Here is a 24,323-nt window from a genome sequence, read left to right as displayed (position 1 = left end):
GCGATGATGTTGAGGAAAAAAAAACTCCATGGGATCAATGCCTGCACAGCCCAACCTATGTGGGAGATACCTCGTCGTCCGAGTCTGGGTCTTCCTGGAAAGGAGGACGTGGCACAGGAGCCTGACCATGCCTAGCCACAGCTTGCCCCTCGTCGGCAGCAAGTCTGCCGGACGGGTGAGCCTGGTTCTGTGTGGCGATGACATGTAGGTCTGCATGCAGAACGTCCCGTGATACGCGTGCTTCCTCTTGCAAGGTAACATGTGTAACACAGAGTTCTTCCTGCAAGGCCTGGCTGGACAACTGATGCACCTCCCGGCAAGCACGTAGCTCAGCCAAGATGGTACGCTCAAGCTGCTCAAACCTCTCCTCTGACCGCGCCCTCTGGGACATCAAGAGGACACCCAGAGTGGATCTGAGGGACTCATACTCAGCCCTCAGGGCCTCCATGTGTGCCTCTGCGTGAGCAGCAATTGCTTCATGCAGAGACATTTCAGCCTGGCGTGCCCTGTCTGAGGCCGCCATGCCCAGCCTGAGCGAGCGGGCCGTGGACCGTGCCGCCCGCTGCTGGAGAAGCACCTGCCTAGGAGGGAGGAGCACGGATTGGGCCACACGCTCCATGCTCACAGCGATGTTCTCCATTGCTGCCCCCTGGCGTTCAGAATTGGCAGTCATGTCTTGCTCCCACTCAGTATATCACGGTTGCACGCGGCCACCGCATTGCTGGGCTTGACACCTGCAGGACCTAAGGTCCGAGTGTCCTCGTTGTGTTGGCACCGCCCGCGGCTGCACGGCTACATGCCCCCATTGACGTGATGGCCCAGGCACATCAGTGACTGGTGTGGAGGGTGACCCTGCGTCCCAATCCTCCACAGGCGGAGGTTCCAACACTGTCTAACCCCTCAGTGCAGGTGTCACGGACAGAGCAGTGCCCACATCAGAATCACTCACCCCTGACATATGGACCTGATGCACATCCAACTCGACATGTGCGTCAGAGTGGTCATCAGGGCTGGACTCATTGCCAGCCAAAGACAAGATGGACTGTAGCACATGTGGGTTTTTGTGGCCTACCACCCCACGACCCCCACTTGTACCGGGTTGCTGTAGTGATAACAACCCTGTGCCTGGCATGACAACACCATCCTCTGGCTCCATTGCGTCATCATCTGAAAAGTAGAGAGAAAAAAGGTCACTACACATGTTAGAAGCGCACAACACACACACACACACATAGACATCACACAGACAACAAACACATCAAGCAGACATGTCACACACAAAAGAGAACCTGCCATGCATGCTGGGTCAACTTGACATTGCTTCTGTGATTAGGCATGTAGAAGGGTGTTATATCGCTCAGAAGTGGGTCGATGCAGTGCAGCAAATTTGTACGTTTCTCACTATCTACATGTACAAGTACTTCATGATGTGTATCAGAAAATGTGAAGGCAGTGCAAGGTCAACTTCAGGCATCACGTGCAATGTGCATGCAATAGGTAGCATGGCTACAAGCAAACCACCCCTCCCCCCAAGTGCAAATGCAGGGATGCCTTGCATGATATCAAAAGGATGACCATAGACCTGTGTATTGACAGACAGTGTTGACTAGCATCAATTGCATCATGTGAGTCAAGTGACAAAACAGCAGATGATGATGGGACAGTAAGCAGGACACATGATGAAACCTCCGGATTACACCCACGTGTGAAGAAGACACTACACCAGTTGCACAGAGTCATTGGCCATGAAACAGGCTAAGGCCTGTGACCGACACAGACTGTCACACCCTAAACATGTGTACGACGCAGGACTGAGCCACAGTGGCCATGGGAAGACTGATGAAATGCCATGTAATGTAGGTCACCCTGGACACGTACTACAATGATCAGCCAGTCAAGGACACATAGGGGCATGCATGGAATGCACATGGAGCATGAATGGCCACTCATGTCCCTGCGGAGCATCTGACATCTGCACAGTCCATGTGAGACACTCTGCATCAAGTATAAAGGATGTACCACACAGCATATGTCTGGCAGGTTGGCTGGTGGAAGTTAGCATGCAGACAGGACGCATGAACAGGCAAGTACTTAACGGCAAAATTGATGCAGACCAGTGTAAAAGTGAAATTGGGGTGCAGAGGGGGATGGAGGGGCAAGGGAGCATGCCTATGTGGAGTACCCGCATGCAGGCAGAGGACACATGCACGTCAGTCATGCTATGACATAGTCCCGGGGCTGAGAGGAAGGTCACCCCATGCTACATACAGAAGGGCCAGTGAGCTGGAACATGGACCGGAGGGGCATCCTGGTGACCAGCATGTGAGTACGGTGCAATAGTGGTGATGCGGACAGTCCCCGTCTGCTCCACATATCCACCATCCTGCAGAGCAGCCATGCATCAGTGAAGCATTGCATTACTTGCACATCAGGACCATATACACATGACATGTAGTGGCAGTCATGCACAACACATCACACAAGTAAAACACACATGTCCTCAACAAACACGCAGCAACACTCACTGGACTGGGCATCAAAGTCCGGCATCTCTCCCACTCCTTCAACCGATTCAGGTGGTATGAACTCCGCAACGAGTGACTCGTGCGGAGTGAGGTCTTCCTCCTCAGGTGCAGACCCACTGCCAGTCACCAGAGTCAAGTTGTAATTTGAGGCACGCTTAGCCTTAGCGCTGCATTTGAGGTCATTCCAGCGCTTTTTGCACTCTTGCGCCGTGCGCACCTCATGGCCGAATGCACTCACATGTTCCGCAACTTGCTTCCAGTGGGTCTCACGGTGGGCAGCCTTAATCTTACAATTAGGCCCCACTAGCATGTCATGGCTGTGGTCCCGCACGTAGTCCACGAGGAAGTCCAATTCCTGGTTGCAGAAAGGCTTCTTCATCGACATGCAGGTGGTCGTGGCTGTGTGTGGGGTCCCAGCCTGAGTTTCAGGTGCAACCTTCCTCCTCTTGGATTGTGGCGCAGACCCTGGCTGGCAAATGCCGCCCTGATCAGTATGGCCAGTGGCACCGGTGGATTGAGCCAAGGGAGTGGCAGGTGGAGGGACGACCAAAGGCATGACTTGAGTCAGTGGCAGCTGGGTGCCCTCTAATGGACCCTGCGCAGCAACATCCGCTGTGGCAGGGTCATTGACCGTGACTGTCCTGGTTGGTAGACTCACAACCAGGGTGTTGTTGGCTGCATCTGCCCCTGCACTTGCCAACACACGGCTGGTCGGGGCAGCAGATGACATTACTGCCCCAGGGACATGTGTCTCGGTCAGGGCAGCCCTGCCTGCACCTACGGTTTGCCTCCTGCCCTGTTGGAAATCTTCCAAGGACTCTTCAAGTGCCAACGCAGCATGCGCTGGCAGATTCTGAGCCTGGTGGTGGTGTCCACAGCTGCACCTGCAGCTACCACTACCCTTGGGCCCGTGGCAGTTGATGAAACGGACTGCCGGGTCACATGGGCACCATTGCCAGATGCAGAAGCTGCATCTCCCGGAACCACAGGGGTTGGTGGCATGACTGCACCGACACATGGCACAACATCGTGCACAAGTGCGCACCCCTGCGTCTTCCCCCTCTGCGGCCACCCTGGACACCCTGGAGTCCCCCTACTCCTTGGTCACCCCGGCCACGTCCCTGACCACGCCCACCACGAGGAGTACGCCCAGCTGAGGCGCCCCTCACCTTTGGTGGCCTCCCAACCATGGCACAGATGGAGTAGTGCTGGCACAGATGGAGTAGTGCTGACACAGATGGAGGAGTGCCAACGGGAGGTGTACACCACAATTGTCCTGGGCAATTGGGGTGAAGGGGTGGGATGCAAGATGTTAACAGCACCCCTGCACCTGCAAGGCTGTATGTGACCCCGGTGATGAAGTGACGGGTCACACAACGCTCAGGCACCCCAAAGCTGCAGTACAACCGTGCACACAACCCCTGCAGCCTACGTGCGTGGAATTAACCTCCCGCAGTACGCGGTGGCACCCAGGAACACGAAAAACACGTACGTGTGGGACACGCAGGCTACTATGACCTCGAAAACGGGTACGCAATACACAGGGGCAGCCGCAGTGGGAAAAATAGCGTGCGTGACTCAACGTCAGACTAGCGCGATGATGAAAAACATGCGTAGCCAATACCCCCGCCAAAAGAAGAGATACGTCCTTGATCCGCTGTGAAGTTGTGATGGCGCGCGAAACAACACGAAGTAGCAACACACACGTCGGTCTCCACGAAAGCCACATACAGCAAACTGCTGGCCCCGCTCACCTTTAACCCATTCTGAGGGAAACGCCCGCGCGCATCACGTCACTTACGCACTTAGGCCCTTTTCTCGAATTACACTCATTCACACACGGACGTGTGCTTTTTTCACATGCTGATCCACTATGCACCCATGTTGAGGGAAACACCCGTGTGCGCTATGTCACAGACGCGCTTACGCGTTAAGGGCCTTTCCTCGAATTACACGCTGACGTGCACTTTTTTCACGTGCCAAATCACTCCGTATCAAGCAGGCCACGCGAAAACACACGGAAGACCACGCTCCTGCCCAAAAGGCCATTTTCCTGCCCCCAAGACCCCCGATCATGCTCCCACCTGCCATCTGCTGCTGCCTGCCTGCTACCCACGTGCCCTGCTATTTGGTGCCTGCACGTTAGCCATCTGCAGGGGTCCAGTTGCTGTGTCCACCCCTGCTGGAACAGAAGACTCCTGACTGGGATACCATCACTCCACAGCCCAGCCCCAGGACCCAGTTGCCCACCCATGCCTGCCTCGGGGGTCGCCATGTCAGGGCAAACACCATCCGAGACCACTGGCGACCCCCAGCCAGAGAGGCAGAGGGCCACCAGCTTCAGTGAGAAGGAAGTTGGTGTCCTGGTGGAGCATGTCCTGGGGCATTATGATGCCCTCTTCACACCATCGCACGCTGACAAGGAAGGACGGGAGAGGATCTGGGAGGACATTGTGATTGCCATCAACGCGGAGGGGGTGGCAACCCGCGACATCAAGCACGTCCGGAAGTGCTGGGAGGACTTCAGGTCCAGGACCCTCAACAAGGACCGGCACCTCGTGAAGGCAGAGGATGCAGAGGGGTGCCGGGTCCACCTGAGCAACATCCAGATGAGGGTCCTGGAACGCATAAACCCAGCGCTCCACACCCAGATCCTTCGGAGGAAGACCCGTCCGGAGTCGAGCAGTAAGTGGCCATGCATTGCTGTGTGAAACAGGGCATGTTGCAGTGTGCTGGTAGTCAGCTACTTGCCTGTATGGGTAACATAGGCCATGTATGGATGTGTGTGCGCCGGGACATCATGGTAATGCATTTGAGACCAGTAATGCCTGAACCACATGGATGGTGCATGTGTTCCAATGAGACATGGGGAGATGCATGCGGAATGCACACATGAATGCATGCCAGTCCCTGTTCTTGGACATGGATGGGGCGTGAGGGATGGGTGCTGCTCTCATGTACATGTATGGTGTGCATGTCTGTGTGTCTGAGAAGTGTGTATGTGACTTTGAAACGCCATGGATACATGACACATGTCCGTGATGATGTGTAGATTGACTCATGCAGTGCGGTCACCGTTGTATCCACTGTGTCTGGGGTGTAAGAGCCATGATGCATGACCCTCCGGTGATGTGTGTGCATGGGATCAGTGTGAGCCATGATGCATGTAGGTTTTAAGGCAACATTTTGTTAACAGAGGCCCTTGTACATGGATGCTGATGTTGATTGCATGCGCCGTGCCTGTTTCTGCATGTGTGTTGCGTGCATTGACCCATGTGTTGTGGACGGACAGGATGGAAGTGAGGTTTGACAGTGCCACTCATGTGTTTATTGCTTACTGTCTAGGGGACTATTGTACAGTACCCTGATGCTTGTGTTCTATGTCTCCCTCTACGCAGTGTCCAGTGAAGAAGAGGGCGGAGACGGCGCTGTGGAGCTAAGTGGTGGGGATGCCTCCACCGGGCGGCGACGCAAGGCCCAGCCACCCTTCCAGGAATTGCCATCATCCGGGAGAGAGGGGACTGGTGCCGCGTCTGCCACTACGGCTGTAGCGGAAGGGACGGGTGAGCCCCCACAGGGGCTTGCAATGGCGGAAAACGGTGCAGAGACATCCAGGTTGGTGGTCTCCACAGAGGAGGAGGAGCCCGCTTCTGAGCCGCACATGGGGCCTGGTGGGGGTAGTACCACTGGTGCGTGTGGTGCAGTCCAGGGCCAGGGTCAGGAGGCAGCACAGGTCGCCACGGAGGGGCCTGTGCATGTCGCTGTCCCTGACCCTGTGACTGCACCACCATGCACCAGCAGGGATGCCCATCCCAGGCCCGTGCGCAGGTAGTGGGGAGGCCCACATCATCTGGCTCTCCACTACCTGCAGACGAGGAGTCTCATGACCGTATGGGCTCCGTCTTGATTGGTGTCGCGTTGCGCACACGTGTCATTCGTGATGACGTACGTGCTTCCTGGGGGGAGCACACACGCCATCACGAAGAGCTGCGTGGCAACGTGGCACAGTTGGGAGGGGCCATGGTCGGTGGGTTCCTACATGTGTCGCACACTCTGGCGGACCTCTCCTCCTCTGTGGAGACTATGTGCCAGTCGTTCTCCCTGCCGTCTTCCGGCCCAGATTCCACAAAGGCCCCCTGTGGACCTGGCCTGACCAACACAGCCAGCTTGGTGGAGATCCCATCCCTGCCACAGTCGGGAGTTTGCGGTCCAGCAGGGGTGGACACCCCAACAACTGGAGACCAGCAGATGGAGGATGTGCAGGCATCATCGGACAGGGCACATGGACAGCAGCAGCAGGCTCTAGGTGGGAGCAATGATGGCTCGGGCCATCAACATCAGAGGGGCAGGCATCGGCCAGAGGGCAGGAGGACCCTGGAATGGGAATGTCTTCCGTGTGGCTGCGGTTGGGCCAGCAGATAGATACAGAGCGGCGGCGGGCGGAAGAGGCGCGGCTCTCCATGGTCAGGGTGGAGTTCTCCATGTGTCGGGTGTTGAGGCGGGCTGAGTGCCTCGAGGCAACTCGCAGGGAGTTGGAACAGGCCATGGATGCATCCCTCCGAGACTTCGGGGCCAGGGCAGAGGCCCGCCTCCAGGAGATAGACATGGAATTCGATGATGCCCTGGCCCACAACATCACAGAGTGAGCGGCAGGACTTGCCCGCCGCCATTGTATATAGTTAGTTAGTGATAGGTTTCCTTTCTTTTATTTTTCTTTTGGGACGCTTGGACAATGCCCCACGTTTTTGTATATAGTTGTAAATTAGGTAGGGTTTTTTTTATGTAGGTTTCATTTCATTTGTTGGGCTCATGGACCCTTGTTGCAATATTTGTACATAGTTGGACAGTGGATTTTTAAAAAAACATCATTTACCCTCACCATGGATCAATGGATTTTTGAATTTTGATTTCCTTTGGATTTACTTTGTTGGAGAAAGATTTTTGACAAACTTTATTTTGGATTCATTTGGATTGTGTCATCATTGTTATATTTTTTTTTTGGACATGCCTTTTTTTCTTGTTTATGTTTATTTACATGCTTTGAAACTGTTTTGATATTTTTGTGCACAATACATTTTGATTTCTTAATTCCATGTGTGGTATTTGCTCTTTGGTTTACTGCATGTCACAATGTGGTTTTACACAATCACTCGCACCCAGTGTGTGTGTGACGGACATGTGTTGATGTGCATATTTGACTTTTGCTTAGTGACAAGTAATAGGCCTTTCAGTGTGGGGTGGATGGGAAACTTGGTTGTGTCTGAAGACTGGGGTGGTGTGCAGTGGGATTTTGTTGGACATGAGGCCCATTAATGTGCATCTTTATGACATGTTGGGTGGGGACCTGAGTCGGGGCCTGCTGGCAGGTGCCCGTCAATTCTGGGTGGGTGGGGCTGCTGGGGGACATGAGTCGGGCCTGACCCTCAATGCTGGGTGGGTGGGGGGTGCTGGGGGACATGAGTTGGGGCCTGCTGGCAGGTGCCCGGCAATGCTGGGTGGGTGGGGGTGCTGGGGGACATGAGTCAGGGCCTGCTGGCAGGTGCCCGGCAATGCTGGGTGGGTGGGGGTGCTGGGGGACATGAGTTGGGGCCTGCTGGCAGGTGCCCGGCAATGCTGGGTGGGTGGGGGTGCTGGGGGACATGAGTCAGAGCCTGCTGGCAGGTGCCCGGCAATGCTTGGTGGGTGGGGGTGCTGGGGGACATGAGTCGGGGCCTGTTGGCAGGTGCCTGGCAACGCTGGGTGGGTGGGGGTCATAGGAGACATGAGTCGGGGCCTGCTGGCAGGTGCCCGACAATGCTGAGTGGGTGGGGGTGCTGGGGGACATGAGTTGGGGCCTGACCCTCAATGCTGGGTGGGTGGGGGGTGCTGGGGGACATGAGTTGGGGCCTGCTGGCAGGTGCCCGGCAATGCTGGGTGGGTGGGGGTGCTGGGGGACATGAGTCAGGGCCTGCTGGCAGGTGCCCGGCAATGCTTGGTGGGTGGGGGTGCTGGGGGACATGAGTCGGGGCCTGTTGGCAGGTGCCTGGCAACGCTGGGTGGGTGGGGGTCATAGGGGACATGAGTCGGGGCCTGCTGGCAGGTGCCTGGCAATGCTGAGTGGGTGGGGGTGCTGGGGGACATGAGTTGGGGCCTGACCCTCAATGCTGGGTGGGTGCGGGTGCTGGGGGACATGAGTCGGGGCCTGCTGGCAGGTGCCTGTCAATGCTGGGTGGGTGGGGGTGCTGGGGGATCTGGGTCGGGGCCTGACCCTCAATGCTGGGTGGGTGGGGGTGCTGGGGGACATGAGTCGGGGCCTGCTGGCAGGTTCCCGGCAATGCTGGGTGGGTGGGGGTGCTGGGGGACCTGAGTCAGGCCTGACCCTCAATGCTGGGTGGGTGGGGGTGCTGGGGGACATGAGTCGGGGCTTGCTGGCAGGTGCTTGGCAATGCTGGGTGGGTGGAGGTGCTGGGGGACATGAGTCGGGGCCTGCTGGCAGGTGCCCGGCAATGCTGGGTGGGTGGGGGTGCTGGGGGACATGAGTTGGGCCTGCTGGCAGGTACCTGGCAATGCTGGGTGGGTGGGGGTGCTGGGGGACATGAGTTGGGGCCTGCTGGCAGGTGCCTGGCAATGCTGGGTGGGTGGGTGTGCTGGGGGACATGAGTCGGAGCTGACCCTCAATGCTGGGTGGGTTTGGGTGCTGGGGGACATGAGTCGGGGCCTGCTGGCAAGTGCCCGGCAATGCTGGGTGGGTGGGGGTGCTGGGGGACATGAGTTGGGGCCTGCTGGCAGGTGCCTGGCAATGCTGGGTGGGTGGGTGTGCTGGGGGACATGAGTCAGGGCCTGACCCTCAATGCTGGGTGGGTGGGGATGCTGGGGGACATGAGTTGGGGCCTGCTGGCAGGTGCCCGTCAATGCTGGGTGGGTGGGGGTGCTGGGGGACATGAGTCGGGGTCTGACCCTCAATGCTGGGTGGGTGGGGGTGCTGGGGGACATGAGTCGGGGCCTGCTGGCAGGTGCCGGGCAATGCTGGGTGGGTGAGGGTGCTGGGGGCCATGAGTCGGGGCCTGACCCTCAATGCTGGGTGGGTGGGGGTGCTGGGTGACATGAGTCGGGGCTTGACCCTCAATGCTGGGTGGGTGAGGGTGCTGGGGGACATGAGTCGGGGCCTGCTGGCAGGTGCCCGGCAATGCTGGGTGGGTGGGGGTGCTGGGGAACATGAGTCGGGGCCTGACCCTCAATGCTGGGTGGGTGGGGGTGCTGGGGGACATGAGTCGGGGCCTGCTGGCAGGTGCCCGGAAATGCTGGGTGGGTGGGGATGCTGGGCGACATGAGTCGGGGCCAGCTGGCAGGTGCCTGTCAATGCTGGGTGGGTGGGGGTGCTGGGGGACATGAGTCGGGCCTGACCCTCGATGCTGGGTGGGTGGGGGTGCTGGGGGACATGAGTCGGGGCCTGCTGGCAGGTGCCTGGCAATGCTGGGTGGGTGGGGGTGCAGGGGGACATGTGTCAGTGCTCACTTGTGCGTGGTGACTTGTGGGCTGGCTGGGGGGCTTCGACAGGGTGGATGGCCCGCCCGTGGGGCATGGCCAGGGGTGCAGTGTGTTCCCCTGTGTTGTGGTCTGCCTGCATGTCCTGGGTCGGGCCTGTTGGCAGGTGCCTGGCAACGCTGGGTGGGTGGGGGTCATAGGGGACATGAGTCGGGGCCTGCTGGCAGGTGCCCAGCAATGCTGAGTGGGTGGGGGTGCTGGGGGACATGAGTTGGGGCTTGACCCTCAATGCTGGGTGGGTGCGGGTGCTGGGGGACATGAGTCGGGGCCTGCTGGCAGGTGCCCGTCAATGCTGGGTGGGTGGGGGTGCTGGGGGACCTGGGTCGGGGCCTGACCCTCAATGCTGGGTGGGTGGAGGTGCTGGGGGACATGAGTCGGGGCCTGCTGGCAGGTTCCCGGCAATGCTGGGTGGGTGGGGGTGCTGGGGGACCTGAGTCAGGCCTGACCCTCAATGCTGGGTGGGTGGGGGTGCTGGGGGACATGAGTCGGGGCTTGCTGGCAGGTGCTTGGCAATGCTGGGTGGGTGGGGGTGCTGGGGGACATGAGTCGGGGGCTGACACTCAATGCTGGGTGGGTGGGAGTGCTGGGGGACATGAGTCGGGGCCTGCTGGCAGGTGCCCGGCAATGCTGGGTGGGTGGGGGTGCTGGGGGACATGAGTCGGGCCTGCTGGCAGGTACCTGCCAATGCTGGGTGGGTGGGGGTGCTGGGGGACATGAGTCGGGGCCTGACCCTCAATGCTGGGTGGGTGGGGGTGCTGGGTGACATGAGTCGGGCTTGACCCTCAATGCTGGGTGGGTGGGGGTGCTGGGGGACATGAGTCGGGGCCTGCTGGCAGGTGCCCGGCAATGCTGGGTGGGTGGGGGTGCTGGGGAACATGCGTCGGGGCCTGACCCTCAATGCTGGGTGGGTGGGGGTGCTGGGGGACATGAGTCGGGGCCTGCTGGCAGGTGCCCGGCAATGCTGGGTGGGTGGGGATGCTGGGCGACATGAGTCGGGGCCAGCTGGCAGGTGCCTGTCAATGCTGGGTGGGTGGGGGTGCTGGGGGACATGAGTCGGGCCTGACCCTCGATGCTGGGTGGGTGAGGGTGCTGGTGGACATGAGTCGGGGCCTGCTGGCAGGTGCCTGGCAATGCTGGGTCGGTGGGGGTGCAGGGGGACATGTGTCAGTGCTCACTTGTGCATGGTGACATGTGGGCTGGCTGGGGGGCTTCAAAGCTGGGTGGGTTTGGGTGCTGGGGGACATGAGTCGGGGCCTGCTGGCAAGTGCCCGGCAATGCTGGGTGGGTGGGGGTGCTGGGGGCCATGAGTCGGGGCCTGACCCTCAATGCTGGGTGGGTGGGGGTGCTGGGTGACATGAGTCGGGGCTTGACCCTCAATGCTGGGTGGGTGAGGGTGCTGGGGGACATGAGTCGGGGCCTGCTGGCAGGTGCCTGGCAATGCTGGGTGGGTGGGGGTCTTGGGGGACATGAGTCGGGGCCTGCTGGCAGGTGCCCGGAAATGCTGGGTGGGTGGGGATGCTGGGCGACATGAGTCGGGGCCAGCTGGCAGGTGCCTATCAATGCTGGGTGGGTGGGGGTGCTGGGGGACATGAGTCGGGCCTGACCCTCGATGCTGGGTGGGTGGGGGTGCTGGGGGACATGAGTCGGGGCCTGCTGGCAGGTGCCTGGCAATGCTGAGTGGGTGGGGGTGCAGGGGGACATGTGTCAGTGCTCACTTGTGCGTGGTGACATGTGGACTGGCTGGGGGGCTTCGACAGGGTGGATGGCCCGCCCGTGGGGCATGGCCAGGGGTGTAGTATGTTCCCCTGTGTTGTGGTCTGCCTGCAGGCCCTGGGTCGGGGCCTGTTGGCAGGTGCCTGGCAACGCTGGGTGGGTGGGGGTCATAGGGGACATGAGTCGGGGCCTGCTGGCAGGTGCCCAGCAATGCTGAGTGGGTGGGGGTGCTGGGGGACATGAGTTGGGGCTTGACCCTCAATGCTGGGTGGGTGCGGGTGCTGGGGGACATGAGTCGGGGCCTGCTGGCAGGTGCCCGTCAATGCTGGGTGGGTGGGGGTGCTGGGGGACCTGGGTGGGGGCTTGACCCTCAATGCTGGGTGGGTGGAGGTGCTGGGGGACATGAGTCGGGGCCTGCTGGCAGGTTCCCGGCAATGCTGGGTGGGTGGGGGTGCTGGGGGACCTGAGTCAGGCCTGACCCTCAATGCTGGGTGGGTGGGGGTGCTGGGGGACATGAGTCGGGGCTTGCTGGCAGGTGCTTGCAATGCTGGGTGGGTGGGGGTGCTGGGGGACATGAGTCGGGGGCTGACACTCAATGCTGGGTGGGTGGGTGGGAGTGCTGGGGGACATGAGTCGGCGCCTGCTGGCAGGTGCCCGGCAATGCTGGGTGGGTGGGGGTGCTGGGGGACATGAGTCGGGCCTGCTGGCAGGTACCTGGCAATGCTGGGTGGGTGGGGGTGCTGGGGGACATGAGTCGGGGCCTGACTCTCAATGCTGGGTGGGTGGGGGTGCTGGGTGACATGAGTCGGGCTTGACCCTCAATGCTGGGTGGGTGGGGGTGCTGGGTGACATGAGTCGGGGCCTGCTGGCAGGTGCCCGGCAATGCTGGGTGGGTGGGGGTGCTGGGGAACATGAGTCGGGGCCTGACCCTCAATGCTGGGTGGGTGGGGGTGCTGGGGGACATGAGTCGGGGCCTGCTGGCAGGTGCCCGGCAATGCTGGGTGGGTGGGGATGCTGGGCGACATGAGTCGGGGCCAGCTGGCAGGTGCCTGTCAATGCTGGGTGGGTGGGGGTGCTGGGGGACATGAGTCGGGCCTGACCCTCGATGCTGGGTGGGTGAGGGTGCTGGTGGACATGAGTCGGGGCCTGCTGGCAGGTGCCTGGCAATGCTGGGTGGGTGGGGGTGCAGGGGGACATGTGTCAGTGCTCACTTGTGCGTGGTGACATGTGGGCTGGCTGGGGGGCTTCAATGCTGGGTGTGTTTGGGTGCTGGGGGACATGAGTCGGGGCCTGCTGGCAAGTGCCCGGCAATGCTGGGTGGGTGGGGGTGCTGGGGGACATGAGTTGGGGCCTGCTGGCAGGTGCCTGGCAATGCTGGGTGGGTGGGTGTGCTGGGGGACATGAGTCAGGGCCTGACCCTCAACGCAGGTGCTTGGCAATGCTGGGTGGGTGGGGGTGCTGGGGGACATGAGTCGGGGGCTGACACTCAATGCTGGGTGGGTGGGAGTGCTGGGGGACATGAGTCGGGGCCTGCTGGCAGGTGCCCGGCAATGCTGGGTGGGTGGGGGTGCTGGGGGACATGAGTCGGGCCTGCTGGCAGGTGCCGGGCAATGCTGGGTGGGTGAGGGTGCTGGGGGCCATGAGTCGGGGCCTGACCCTCAATGCTGGGTGGGTGGGGGTGCTGGGTGACATGAGTCGGGGCTTGACCCTCAATGCTGGGTGGGTGGGGGTGCTGGGGGACATGAGTCGGGGCCTGCTGGCAGGTGCCCGGCAATGCTGGGTGGGTGGGGTGCTGGGGAACATGAGTCGGGCCTGACCCTCAATGCTGGGTGGGTGGGGGTGCTGGGGGACATGAGTCGGGGCCTGCTGGCAGGTGCCCGGCAATGCTGGGTGGGTGGGGATGCTGGGCAACATGAGTCGGGGCCAGCTGGCAGGTGCCTGTCAATGCTGGGTGGGTGGGGGTGCTGGGGGACATGAGTCGGGCCTGACCCTCGATGCTGGGTGGGTAGGGGTGCTGGGGGACATGAGTCGGGGCCTGCTGGCATGTGCCTGGCAATGCTGGGTGGGTGGGGGTGCAGGGGGACATGTGTCAGTGCTCACTTGTGCGTGGTGACATGTGGGCTGGCTGGGGGGCTTCGACAGGGTGGATGGGCTGCCCATGGGGCATGGCCAGGGGTGCAGTGTGTTCCCCTGTGTTGTGGTCTGCCTGCAGGCCCTGGGGAGGGGGGAGAGGGCATACCTGGGAGGACACACTCTGGCAATTCGTTGGGGCACCCCCGAAAAAAATACACATACCACGCTCGCACAGGGCCAATTGCGTGTGAAACTTCCCGCGCATCCCCAAAGTACACGTACCCTGCTCGCACAAGGACAATCGCGAGTAGAACTTCCCGCGCACCCCCGAAATACCCGTACCCCGCTCGCACAAGGCCAATCGCGTGTGAAACTTCCTGCGCACCCCCGGAATACAGGTACCCCGCTCGCACAAGGTCAATCGCGTGTGAAACTTCCCGCGCACTCCCGAAATACCCATACCCCGCTCGCACAAGGCCAATCACGTGTAGAACTTCCTGCGCACCCCCGAAATATACGTACCCCGCTCGCACATGGCCAATCATGTGTAGAACTTCTGGCGCACCCCGATATACACGTACCCCGCTCGCACAGGGCCAATCGCGTGTGAAACTTCCCGCGCACCCCCGAAATACACATACTCCGCTCGCACAAGGCCAATCTCATGTAGAACTTCCCACACACCCTCGTAATACACGTTCCCCGCTCGCACAAGGCCAATCGCGTGTATAACTTCCCGCGCACCCCCGTAATGCACGTACCCCACTCGCACAGGGCCAATCGCGTGTGAAACTTCCCGCGCACCCCTGAAATAAACGTACCCCACTCGCACAAGACCAATCACGTGTAGAACTTCCCGCACCCCCCCGATATACACGCACCCCGCTCGCACAGGGCCTATCGCGTGTGATTTTCCACGCGCAGCGGGGTACGTGTATTCGGAGGGGTGCGCAGGGATTTTTACAGACGTTTTCGTGGTTGGGGGGCTATATGCTGGTCCACTGGCCTGTGTGTCATGTGCCGGATTTGTGCGCTGTTCATGGCGCACGGGGAGGGGTTGGGGCGTAACTGGCGCTGCTGCAGGGTCGCTGCGCCACTCTGTGCCACGGCTGGTTATGGATGTTAAAATCCATGAATACGCTGTGTGCGGAAATGGATTTTGGCGCACACGGCTGGTGCAGACTGCTGCACGTGCACACTGTGCGCCAGCCGCGTGCACCACTTGTGCGCTGAATTCTATGAATTACCCCCAATATGTGTTCTTATAGCGCCTCCTGGTCTAAGCACTAGAATAATGATACTATTTTGTATGGTCACAGAAGGGTGAAGGAATGAGATTTGAAGGGGTAAAGTGGAGTCTGGCCCATGTCAGAGACCAGCATTTAACTGCTGAAGGAGATAATAGGCCAGGAGGTAAGATTAGTGGCAACACACTTTCTGTGACGCAGGATTTTGTGCGCTAAAATAAATGTAAATAAATAAATAAATAAATAACTAAATAAATAAATATGCTGCTACACCCTTTCCCCTTTCCTTGGCTACTAAATAGAGGCATGTCATAGAACATTACTGCAGCTGCGTTTACAGTACGTTTAGCGTATTGCGAGACAGTGCTGTAACTTTATTCCCAGATTACAGGCTTACTTGTAATACTGGACTGCACACGATGCAGCTGTGCCCGATACAAGACAATTTGTCTCCGCGACGGACTTGTGGTTTGTGTGTGCAGCTGGAAACGGTGCAGGCCATGCAGAGTTTCAGAAACAGACCTGCTTGGAGCGGCTGAAGCCGTGCACACTGCAGCACCGTGTAATGCCATCATCACTGTATAGCTGAGTGCACTGTAAGGTTGCCAGATGTTGCTTGTATATGGAAAGAAGCTGGGTTCGCCAACGCCTTTAGACATTGTTTTATTTTCAAACGCTTTACAAAAACAATGAAAATAATAAACACAACACTCACGAAATGGGCATGGCTCAAAATCTGCACTCGCCACTAGCCAATGGCTAGTGATAATTGACTCGTGGCGAGTAAGATATGGTGTGCTGTGTGTATGTGTAGAGTTGGGGATGATGGATTACTTCTTATGGCAAGCTAGCCAGTGGCTAGTGAAAATGGACTCGTGGCGAGTAAGATATGGTGTGCTGTGTGTATGTGTAGAGTTGGGGATGATGGATTACTTGTTATGGCAAGCTAGCCAGTGGCTAGTGAAAATTGACTCGTGGCGAGTAAGATATGGTGTGCTGTGTGTATGTGCAGAACTGAGGTGGCAAGTGACTTTTTATGGTTGGCTAGTAGGTTGCAGCTTAAAGTTTCCCCCCTGGAATGGGCACAGAAAAACACTTTTTTCCTTTCTAACCTTTCTCATAGAGGTTTTACGCTCCTCAGGCTGCTCCCCCACCCCCGGCAGGGACGGCATTACCACTTTAGGTAATGCCCGTGGGCCTGCGTTAAGGTCCGTGCGAACTATAGGCCCCCAGGGCATTACCTAAAGTGATAATGCCCCCCCCCCCCCAGCTCGGGCCTTATTGTTTAAATAATAAATAAGTATAAATAAACACTGCACATATTTGCCTGAACTTACTTCCAGTGACTATTTCCCACAGCCAGAAGAGGGGAGGAGAAATCAAAACCAAAATGAATGAACATCACAGGTGTAAGCAGCATGATTTACTGAACGCATTAAAAGCAATGACTGTGGGGAAGAGCAAATCCTAGGACGCAATTCACTTAGAGATCAACCAGTTGATGAGATTCACACCAGTTTCAAACCCTGGTCTCCAAGCAATCAGGGGGGCACCGAGGAGGCTTTCAATCCCACAGCAACCGACGGGCGTCTGAAGGTCTACAGGCTGCAAAGTGCATCTATGTTACACTCTGTTCTCACTCGTTGCGCCCAGTGGGCAAGGCCAGTACATGAAGGTGTGGGTGCTTTCACCTGTGCTCAAGGGACCACCTAGTGGTGAAATGATAAACAGCATCTGGAAAAGCTTTGTACAACTCGTATGGAAGATACACTGGGGCCAAACCAGCCTCAAGATCTGTGGGCAATGTGGCAGCTTTGCTACAAACGTTGCTCTAAGGCATTGTATTTACATCCACTGCAGGCACCACGAATATTAGGCTTGCAACAGATGCATGTGGAAAGCTAGCTAAGTATTTCCATGATGAGATTTTCATTTTACCATCTGATATTGTTACCTACGAGCAGATGTGTATATGTCCGTGCTTAGAAACCTCTGGGTATTTAAGCACGTTATAAATACGCAACCAAGAAAAAAAAAACAATTCCTGTAACAGCGCTTTAAAAATGCAAATAAATAAATAAATAAATATTTTCTTATAGTCACTGAAAAACATTGTTAAAGGGACATTATGGTTACAAATAAATCCAAAAAACCCTAGAACCATAACTCGCATCACCACAGTGCACTGCTAAGACTAACACCCAGCACATGAAAGATGACATCAAGAATGTCATTGATGACATCACTGATGACATCACATACTTGGGCCACTTGTTTTTGTTTACTGACATGATTAGGCTAGTTTTTTGTTTTAACTGAAAATGAGAATTTCCAAATTTTCAAAGTTGTTATATATCTGCACATTTACATTTTTATATGTTCTTAAAGTACTTTCCTTAGAGTTTAATCTAAGCTCATAGTGCACATACATGGGGAAATAAGCACACCTCCAACACACAATTAATTTGTGTACATGATGATTAACTATAATGCTATTGTTATTTTTTGGTGCTCTAATTTGTATGCATTGCACATTTTTATATGTATTTATTTCTACTAACACAAGTGTGTGGTAAGTTTTCAATTGTTACCGATTTATTCCATGTTCATCATTACTCAAAATTCACATCAGGTAGCATTCATTATTTTACTAGTGGAAATTACCAGATTAAAAATATTTTACTTCTATGGTGCATGCTGCAACCACTGCCTATATGTATTTATAATTAGTACCCGGTTAAGGTGGTGTGGCGGCCTCCCAGCCAATGGGGAGGCTCAGAACGTGGGCATTACCAGACAGTAATCTCGCCGCCCTATGACCCCTCAAGACTGGCAGCCGCCATCTCCCCTCGGCAGGGAATGAGGTAAATTTTCCCCTCCCCCACTCACATCCACAGAATTCCCTCCCCGCCCTACCTCCCCCACTTACCTTCTTTTGTGTCCATTTCAGGAACGGACACGCTGGGAACACTTGTGTCCCCAGCGCGTCAGCTCCCGATCGCGACAGGCTGTCATGGAAAGGAAGAAGCCCATTTTTTTTTGTTGACTTTTTTCACATTTTTTTCAAAGGGTGCCATGGAAAGGGAAAACTAACTTTGTTTTCCCTAATCCGGCGGCCCTCTATTTATAAAAAAAATCTGTTCCAAAACGCTGGCGTGTATTGGAACAGAACAAAAAATGCTTTTAGTACCCCGTTCTTATGGGTACTAATAGCAATAGGCCCCTCGCAGGTGGGCATTACCACTTCAGGTAATGCTGTGGAACCTGTAACTATGGGCCCCGGGGCATTACCTAAAGTGATAATGCCCCCCTCCTCGGTGTCTATTGCTTAGTTATGTTCCTCTACTAACATCAACACTGGAATATAATGAGTTGTTTACAAGAGAACATTCTTTAATACATTAAGTAGTTATGATAGTTCTCCCATTCACCCCTAACATCTTGTTTCCAACATTATAAACTCCACCCCTTGTACAGACTGTTTATTAGAATTAATGGCATATGTGATGTCATTGGTGATGTCATCAATGATATTTGTGATGTCATCTTTCATTTCCAGGGGGTTATTCTTAGCAGTGCACGAGTTGTGGTTGCTTAGCTTACCATAACTTGTGAATTCCTGAGGTTTTGGGGTTTCACTTGTAACCATAATGTCCCTTTAACAACGTTTTTTCATTGAATTTCATAGGTTTTTATTAGTGCAACTTAACTATAATGTCCCTTTAACAAAGTTTTTTCAGTGAATTTCATGGGTTGTTACCAGTGCATGCTATTTCCTACAATTTAATAATATCATACTTACCTCAATATAGAAACATTTTGTCCAATTTACAAAGTTTCACCTTAAACCCCTTCCATTCCCCACATTGTAGCATCATTTTTAACACTTCTATACACTTTCTGCAACTTTTTACACTGTTTTTGTGTTCGTCGATGTCGGCGAATGTCTGACGTCATCGCAGATTTTCCAGACAGTGCAACGTGATCATGCGCATGCTTCGTGAACAGTTCGGAATTGCATTTTCTGCTGAACTTTCAAGCTAAAAATGTACACAGCACAGCTCCTACACCTATTCTCACTCATTATCCATTAATAATCTAGCACAGAATACATACTTTATTTATTTAAACATTTACTTATACAGCACACCTAGCCCAGAGGCATCTAGGCGCTAACAGAATGCTTTTTGATAGGTTTATGAATATGGTTGCCAGTTGGCGATACTTCAACAAAATGAGTACACTACATATTATAACTATTTACAATTTACAATGTATACCTGGCGTTCAATACACAGGATGTTAGCATTCATACCGCAGGTTGTTGCAATTTTACCTTATTGCTGAAGGGATCAAATACTTGGAAGAATTTTAGAAAAACTGCTATTTATCTTAAAAATGGCATCAGCTATTGCCATCCCTCTCCCCCCAAGAGCCACCACCACCACCAGCTGAAGGACCAACATAACAAAAAAAGCGCAGTACTTCCAAAGACAATGAAGAGGACCAAGAAGATGAGGTAGAGGAAGTGCCTATCTCTAGCACCCAGAGAGAATCATGGGTGTGGCGGTTCTTTACCACTGTTGGGAATGTACCAAAGGCTAAAGCTACCAAACTGCAATGCACTGAATGCAATGCTGTATTCAGTTGTGTACTACCTGGACAGTACTCCTACGGGACCAAAGTCATGCGCCACCACAACAAATCCAACCACTGTAATTCTCTCAGAAAGGTTGTTCCTTTATTAGCAAGTAGTAGGCTGTCTTTCTCCACCTCATCTTCCTCAACCAATACTGTAACCACACAGCCTACTTCTGTGGGACACAAAAACCCACCAGCTAGCTTGCCAGAGATAAAAGAGGTTGTTGATCCATACTTTTCAAAGACAACAGTATTCTGTATATACTGCAACACACCACTCTGCTGGGGGGGAGCAATTTCGAAGTGCCTTTGAAGCTGTATTCAAGAAGCATGAGAAACACTATCCCCACCTTAGATGTAACACACACACAACCCTAACCACCTGCTCCTCTATATTAGTGGTTGGTGCCTCTTCTCTCATTTCCCTCCCCACCTTACTTTCTGACCTCTCCTGCAAAGAAAAACCAAATAAAAAAAGGTTACTTTAGGAACCACCTTTCACAGTTAAAAAATAGAACTAAAAGAAATAATCTTATAGACTCCATCTACTTTAAATTTCTTAATAGAGCAGATAGACTCAATAAGATTCACCAACATTTTCATTAGCATTTTGTGTTATGCTAATGGAAAAAATGTGGCGTTCATCCCCCGTTCCAGAGGCTGGAACAGGGGATAATGGCCTGGCAGCCCAAGTTATCGGCCCAAGTAAAGTGAGGGCGGATAACGAGGGCTCTGGGCCGTTATCCCCGGTTCCAGCCCCTGCAATGGGGATGAAGGCCGTTAGCACCCCGGGCTGCGAAAACGGTAAAGCGGGGTGGTAAAAAAAAAGGGCTTTCCTTCGTAGAACAGGACGTTCAGGCCGTTCCGCTGCAGGAAGGAAAATCCTTTTCTACAGTGGACACCATGGAAAAAGGGACAGCAGGGCTCCATATGGAGCCCCTCTTCCATTTCCATGGCCGCCTGCGGGAGGTGAAGAGAAGGAGCACCGCCGTAATAAGGTAAGTAGAGGGGGTGGGGTGAGGGGGAAGGAAATTGGATGGAGGGTGGGGGAGTGGAAGATGGCGGCAGGGAGAGCCGGCCATCAGGTGGCTTGGAATGTGGGCTTGTACCGGCGGTTCAAGCCCGCGTTCCTAGCCACCTGATTGGCTGTCTCCCCCGCACAGGGTTCTAATAGACAATTGTATACTAGAGAAAAATATAAAAGGACAGAAACTATTTTCTGTCCCTAATACTTTTCTCAAGCATACAATAAGGACCATAATCGAAAGACCTATCCGCGGTCCCCACAGGCCCCTTTCCAGGCCATGGATCATGAAAAGACCTGGATGGCATGTGCACACCATTGCACAGGGCAGCCCTTCTACCCTTTTTAATTTTATATTTGTAACACTCCCTCATTGCCTGCTTTCAAACAGTCTCACAGTCTCACATCCATCCACCAATCACTTCCAAAAATTGTACATATATCCCTGTGACCATATTAAGCTTCCACACACCAACTGCTTCTTAACAATCTTCTACAAATCTTTTGCATCTACATTTTGGATGCTAAGGTGGGACGCCACTGCCTAACTACTGCAGGAGAGGAGTCCCAAGGGTGGGATGCACCTTAACTGTAACATCCCTGTAACAACATTTTTCCTGTCAATTTAATAGGTTTTTATAAGTGAAAATGTTTCATGGAGTTACATCACTGTATATACGTTATTAATAATTCCTCTTTTCATATATATGAAAAAACTATAAACCTCCATTAAGAAACATATTTTTTGCAACACATACTTATGTCTGTCGTTATCAGCAGCGCATTCTGGGGATGCAAATCGTTGTTCTATTGCCTACGGCATAAGGCTCCACCATGACCCCAGCCAAACCAAACCACCCCTATTATTCACTGCAACTACCCTGCATCCTAGTTCAGTGTCCACTATACCCTAATAATGTAACCAAAGGCCAGTGCTCATGGCTTGCAGCCATGGCCAGTCTCCAAATCCAGTCTCCAAATCCATGGGGCATATGCTTCGGCCATGCCATTTTCCCCAATAAGCAAATCAGAGTACACATTTGCGTTTGCCGAGGGACAGGCACACTACCCAGACACCAAATGTATATCACTCGTTTTTCTACTTACATTCTTACACTTTCAAAAAATAAAACACAAGACATATTTCGAAAAACATGCTTTCAGGTCCTTGCTAATGCTCGTCACGCATGTTTGTTGTAATCTAGTCCACCACTTCAGGCTGTAAATGCAAGCAGAATATTTTTCCCATTCGAACCTACCGCTTCAGCCATGCTGCATTCCCCAATAAGCAAATTACAGTACACATTTCCCTTTGCTGGCAGCCAGGCCCATTGCCCAGACACCAATGATATATCACTGTGTTGTGTACTTATATTTTACACTTTTGAAAAAAATAAAACAGGACATCTTTGCAAAACCACGGTTTCAAGTTCTTGCTGACCCTCCTCGTGCATATTGCTGCAATCCCATCCAGCACTTCAACCTGTACCCACAAGCAGATTTTTTTCCCATTCAAACCTATCCAAATTTCGAAAAACTTTACCACATAGCCGGTCCCTGGATGCCATGCCAATTTTAACCCCATTGCCGGTCCCTCGTGGTTATGGCCAGTAGCCAGATTGGGCCATGACCTGGCAATCTGACCACTGCCCATGGTCACAGGCTATACCTCAGTCACCAAAAGGAATATCACTATTTTTTGTACCTATATTATGACACTTTTCACACAAAAAACACGAACACATTTGCAAATCTATGCTTTCAGGTCCTTACACAAGTTTTCTGCAAATCCGCCCATGTCTTATTTTTTCAAAAGTGTCTTAATGTACGTAAATGCAATAGTCATGTAACTTAGTCCTCACTTGACAAAATCTATTCAGACTTTGCACAAACATTCAAGGTTGGGTCTATAATCAGTCTGAAAACCTTAGTCCACATTCGTCAAACGGCAACAAAGTTATATTTCATCTAAAAATATTGACACCTTCTCTAAAGTTTCCCCCACTTCACAAATTCCCACCAAACCTAACAGCAATGCTCATACCTAGGTCTGCAATCTTTTTGCAAACCTTTGGGCATATTCGTCAAATGGCACAACATTTATAAGCCTTTAAAATATTTGTATACGCCCCAAACCCCTCTAATTTTGTTCCCTCTTGACAAAACAGCACTATTTGGAGTCAGGTCTAGGACGGAATTCCAGAATTTCATGCAGTTTCATTGAGTAGCGCCAATGTTATAAACCATTCAAAAGCTGCTTTTCACCAACCCTGTAATGCACAAAGAAGCATACATGCCCCTGAACATCGCAGAAGTTCGCAAACATCACAGGTCTGCCCCGGTCATCCGGACTGTTCGGGGACATCGAAGTTGACAAACGTACCCATTTTCGGGGCTTTTTAATGCCATATCCCATCACATCCTCATCACCCTCACCTCTCCAGACATTATTTTATTAGTTTGACAAGTGCAATGTTGTATTTTTTAATATGTTTTTACTGTGATGTTCGCGGACTACAGGCACAGTCTGCGAATCCAACATGGCAGGTGTTTCCCAAAAAATCTGATGCACCTCACACTTTTCACCATCCAATCAGCAGGCGTGTCTGACGGCTGTGGACATCGCGCCTCCCTCTGGACCAATCGCAGGCTCATCCGCAGAGTGAACAGGGAAGTGAGTCTGTGGAACGAACCCAGATATTGCAATTTTCTTTTACCTACTTTTTGGTCGTTTAAAAAACAAAATACTGGAGGGATTTACACCAAATTTCCAAAAGCACTCTTTTGGCTAAAAACTGTCCAGAGGTTTGGGCTGTAGGCGTGAGCAAAATTTCTTTTCCATTGTGTCTATGGGACAAACCACACATTTTGGGCCCCCTCCCCTATAACTTTGCCCCCCCCCCCGCACAAAACCCCACCAAACTTTGCAGAATCAATCTGATGGGGCCATATCCTTTTTCTGCACAGTTTCATGAGGATTTGTCCCGGGGGTTGGGAGTGACAAAGTTATAAGCCGCCCAAAAAGTGCTCTTCCTATGAGTTAAGCATATTTACAGGGCCGCTACCGCAGGACCTGTAATACCCAAATATTGGGCCAGGACACAACTGACACACAGGAGTAAAGAGACCAGATTACCTAAATATGCCTGCCTGGCAACGGTCTTCAAAATGAATGCCTGTGTACTAATAGATAAATGACACGGTCAGATGCTTCCATGGGTACAAGCGTAGTGCCAACAGAATGAAAACAAGCATTGGCAGAGCCAATAGTTTTTGTGTTTGTAGTTGTTTATTGCATTTTACATTTACAGGGAAGACTGCAGCAAATATTGGGGTCCTTAACAATCACCCTGTCTTCACTCATTAAAATTGCATTCCCTCTCCCTCTCAGTCTTCAGGGGTTCAAGCGTATTCCCCTTCTTTCGCTCCTGGATCCCCTGCTTCGTCTGTTGGGATGGCATCCGCTTATTTATTCTCTGTCTGGCTTTTGCTCAGCTCCCACTTCTCCTTATCTCATCTCCGTCTAATTCCCACTCCCTCCCCCCTCCAGGTTTTACTCTTTTCTCTATTTTTATG

The 24,323-nt window shown here is 53.7% G+C and overlaps 1 protein-coding gene across 3 annotated transcripts in view; it reads right to left on the bottom strand.

The window, feature by feature from the left end:
• LOC138580225 (C3a anaphylatoxin chemotactic receptor-like) overlaps positions 1-24,323 on the bottom strand; it is a 146,062-nt gene that overhangs the window by 98,909 nt on the left and 22,830 nt on the right. The window lies entirely within an intron of this gene.

The sequence above is a fragment of the Ambystoma mexicanum genome, chromosome 3p (genome assembly GCF_040938575.1).
Source record: "Ambystoma mexicanum isolate Mex_15411 chromosome 3p, UKY_AmexF1_1, whole genome shotgun sequence".
Lineage (NCBI taxonomy): Eukaryota > Metazoa > Chordata > Amphibia > Caudata > Ambystomatidae > Ambystoma > Ambystoma mexicanum.
Note: the sequence above shows the minus strand (reverse complement) of the source record. Positions and strands in the feature narration are given on the sequence as shown.